The following is a 5,000-nucleotide window of genomic DNA, read 5'->3' on the forward strand; positions in this document are numbered from 1 at the left end:
AGGTCCACATCATTACAACATCAGTACGTCAGTACAACATCAGTACGTCAGTACAATATCTTTTTTTTATTTTAAGATATTTTTTGGGGCTTTTATGCCTTTAATCAGACAGGACAGTGTAGGGTAGGGCTGGGCGATATGGCAAAAAAATTGATCACGATTATTTTTCCCATATTGAACGATCTCGATTTTTAATCACGATTTTTTTTATCTGACGCACTTTGCATCCGTCGGGCTCATAGGGTCAGGGCTCCAGACTAACTTTTTGCGTTGGTTGCACCGGTGCGCCTAGGTTTTTATTTTAGGTGCACCCACATTTTTCATTGCATCGCCTTTAACGCCAAAAGGACACCTTTTATCACACTCCTTTCATATGTAAATAATGTGAATGATTTTTCAACAATAAGGCGTAGAAAAAGCTTGTCTTTATTTGAAACACAATATATGTGACCCTGTAAAGCGGAACCAGTTGTTTCGGTAAAATTAATTAAATTAAGGTATTGTGCTCACGTGAACGGCCATAAACTAAGCTTTCCAACGATATGTATATCGAGGGTATTACACAAACTATCGCTAAGATAACAGCATCCAAAGTTGACATGGTTCTCCTGTCACGATATGCCAGAAGAGGAGAAATCACCTTTTTAAGCGGCGCGTGCACAACGGGAATGACAGCAAATGTGTTGAATCTTCGCCGGGTTTAACAGTCAAAACATATGTTTTTCCGTGAAATGCGTTCACGATATGACACTGTAGACTGTATACAGTCGAATTAGGCGAAAACGTGAAATTCAACATTTTAACCCGGAAGTTTGTTATTGTTGATTTTCTCAAAATAACGTTGTGCGCAAAACGACTGATTTCGCTATGAATGGTCACATATAAGGAATATGCATATTCTTTATAAATAATTATATATATACATACATATATATATATATATATATATATATATATATATATAGCCTACGTATATACACACATACACTGTATAATGCTTTCTAAATAGGCCTACTGAAATTTCGGATATTCATGACATTCATGACTATTCATATTACAACTCCGCCTCTTTAATTCAGCTGTCGGCTTGAAGCCTCAAAATATTGTAAACAAAGTAGCATAGCATTAGTTGGCTAGCCTATTATACTGGTTGGACTGTTCATTTTCCCCACGTGTGTTTAAGTTTCAAGGTAGGCCAATACTTTTTCTCCTTGGGACAGGCCCTTTTGAGTCTTGGAGCTGGAAAACATTGAGATGATCAGTCAACTTGAATGCAAGAGTTTTAATAAAATGTGTGCAGTATGCTATGATGCTAACCGGATTTTAATTATGATTTCGCTAGTCGTCTTCTATAGGCCTACGTCATTGATTTCACGATTGTAAATGTACATGTCGAGGGGGGGTGTTCATTAAGCGCGCCGCGCACGAGAGTAGAGAGAGAGAGAGAGAGAGAGAGAGAGGGAGGGAAAGCGAGAGAAAGCGGTCCTAGGAGAGAGGGTTATATACAGTTAAGTTGCACGCATAGTCTAGCAGCCACGTTTACATGGCAACTTGTGAAAGAAATATATGCTTTCACCAGGCGCACCAGTGCGACCTAGAATTTTTTTCAGGCGCACTGTTGAAAATTTTGGGTGCATGCAGACAGTGCGGTGCCAGGAAAGCGGGTTGTGATGGTTGTCGTGCACTTTGCTGCAGCATGTTATGCACGTGATCGAGAAAGTATACCCACAGCTGATCACCGTGATCGAACTTAATTTGATCGCGATCACAAATCGAGATCGTATAATCGCCCAGCCCTAGTGTAGGGTGACAGGAAACGAGTGGTAGAGAGAGTAGGGTGGGATCCGGAAAGGACCATGGGGCGGGAATAAAAACCCGGGTCGCTGGCGTGCGATGCAGGTGCCCCAGTCGGTCATGCCACGACTGGGGCCACGTCAGTACAATATCAATACAACATCAGTACAACATCAATACTACAACAGTACAACATCAATACAACATATGAACAACATCAGTACATCATCAATGCAACATCAATACAACATCAGTACATCAGGACCACATCTAGTCTGGCTATCACCATACTAAGCTCAACCTTTTGAGATTGAACATTAGTATGGGGAGTCTGTGGCTTATTTCTACTGCATGAGAGGCGGGCTCTCTCGGATGAGGGGCAGGACTGTCGAGCTCTTTTGGCATCGTTCAAATCATGACTCCTTACGCTTGGATAATCCCTCAACCAATCAGACCAATGATCCCATGCATCTTTTGGATAAGCTAGTTTGTGATTGGATAGCCAAAGGTTCTGGCAGGGAACAGAGGAGATAGATGTGCAGGTTTCCAGACAGGGTTCACCACATCAGTACATCAATACAACATCAGAACATCAGAACATCAGAACATCATCAATACATCATCAGTACATCAGAACCACATCAGTGCCATGTCAGTACCACAGCATGCCTGGCCCACTTCAGTCCTGTCAGTTAGTGGCTACAGTGTGACCATGGCAGCAGATCAAGACCGCTACAGAACCAGCCTTCAGAACCGCCAGCCTTCAGAACCACGAGCCTTCTGAACCAACAGCCTTCAGGACCAGCCTTCAGAACCACCAGCCTTCAGAACCAACAGCCTTCAGGACCAGCGTACCAGCCCTGAGTCTCCATGGCGATGAGGTGTGCTGTGTTGAGGTCCAACAACAGCAGATATGTCTGCTCTCCTTCCTCAACCATAATGGCTGCCGTCTTCAACCATAATGGCCGCTCTCCATCCCCAACCATAATAGCTGCTCTCCTTCCTCCACCATAATGGCCGCTCTCCTCTCTTCCTCCTCCACCATAGTAGCTGCTCTCCTCTCTGCTCTCCTCTCTGCTCTCCTCTCTTCTTCCTCCTCCACCATAGTAGCTGCTCTCCTCTCTGCTCTCCTCTCTTCTTCCTCCTCCACCATAATAGCTGCTCTCCTTCCTCAAGCGTATGAATAAATGAACACCACTAAAAATAGCGGCATGGCTTCCTACTGCAGCCACTTACACTCCCTACTCTCTCTCTCTCCCTCCCTTCCTCCATCTCTAATTTAGTCTCTCTCTTTCTCTCTTTCAGCAGCACTAATTTAGTCTCTCTCTCTCCCCCTCACTCACTCCCCCTCTCTCTCTCTCTGTCTCTGTCTCTCTCTCTCTCAGCAGAACACATTTATGCTAGAAGTATACTCGACGCACCCGACCTGTCGCGCGACAATGTGACGTCAAAATGACGTAATTTCCTGTGTCGCAAGCCACATTTCAGCCGCGCGCCGACCTGTCGGACACCGGACATTTTTTATCAGCCGCGCGCGCCAACCTCGCACGACAACTAGGAAGAGATTGAAGCCAAGCTCACGGAGCCAGTGTCCTTATACAGTCATCAACCACATAAACCACATTCAGGCATTATCATATAGCCTATCCAACATCTTAAATAAGCCCATTCATTTTAAAAACGACTGTAGTCATGAAGTTTGAATAATAGTAAGTTTGAAAAGTGGGAAGTTAACTTGGCTAGGCTGCAGCGAGAGTTGCCGTTTGGATGACTGATTTGTTTACAGTCGTGAACTACGTTGGATAAGTTAACGAAGTTACCAGTGAGAGTTGCAACAGGAGGATATTAGGGGGAAATGACTAGGACCGAGGCACATAAGTATTCTAGCAAAAGGTAAGGAAGAGATTTATTTTCAACCAAAGGATATCTGCTAGACCTAAACAAATATATATATCTTTCCATTTAGGGAGATTACACAAGCTCATCTCATAAACGAGATGGTAGGCTAATCCTTCAGTTGTGCAAGCTAAGTCTGAAATATCAGCAAAGAAGCTAGTTGCTACTGCCATTAACGTCAATGGATACCGTGCCTCCGTTCAGGAGAATACTGCAAATTGTGTCGTGACTACCACGCGCAAGTATACATGGTTACAACGTTCCCCGTGACGTCAACATGTCGCACGACAAGTCGGGTGCGTGAACTGTACCGGGGCCTTTAGTCTCTCTCTCTTTCAGGAGAGCTCCTTCAGATTCTTTCACTCTCTCTCTCTCTCTCTTTGTAAACAAATAGCTTTGTGGTTTCCGTCTGCTAACTGCCTGCTCTTACACTTTCTCCCTCCTCCCTCCCTCTCCCTCTCTCTTTCTCTCTCTCTCTCTCTCTCTCTCTCTCTCACACACACACACACAGTCCCACTGTTCTTTCTGTGGTTCAGGGTTCAGGTGTTTCCTGGCTGCAGCAGTTTCTTCTGCTTATAGTTTTTGCCGAGGGCCTATTGCTCACACACTTTTTGCAGAATTTGGCTTTTGCTACGTTACCCTTTCAAAGTTTTACTATTTCTAGTAGCCATTTGTTGCTTGTCACCAGCAAAAGTCGTCCGAAGCATATATGTGTGTGTGTGTGTGTATGTCCAGATTTTTGTTTCCCAGATTTGTTAAGAAGCTCTTAAGTACTAAGAACTTCTTAGGAGCGCTCTAGGAACGTTCTAAGCTTTTCCTTAAATCACACAAACTAGCATTCCGCAAATACCTGTACAAAACAAAAAAACACTGAAATGAACGTTTTTGGTGCTGCCATCCTGCATGATGACAGGGGTGGAACCTCTTGAACTTCCCTTGGGGATCAATAAAGTATCTGTCTATCTATCTATCTATCTATCTATCTATCCATCTATCTATCTATCTCTATCTAAGAACAGAGGTGGACACATGCATAAGAACTGGGGTGGAACCTTACATAATGGGGGGGGGGGGGGGGGGGAGCAAATTGGGAAGGTCGTAGACATGCCATGGGAGGGCGGGGGGGTGGGCTTAGACATGCCTGGGAAGGGGGGGGCATGCTGATGGATTCATGACATTTGATGGTGACCTTTGGCCATCAGGCTCCGCTTGCAATGAACCTGCAAAAAATACCACACACGCACTGCCACACACACACACACACACACACACCTCCAGGTATGTGTTAAATCCCAACACAGACACACACA

Source organism: Sardina pilchardus, chromosome 7 (genome assembly GCF_963854185.1).
Source record: "Sardina pilchardus chromosome 7, fSarPil1.1, whole genome shotgun sequence".
Lineage (NCBI taxonomy): Eukaryota > Metazoa > Chordata > Actinopteri > Clupeiformes > Clupeidae > Sardina > Sardina pilchardus.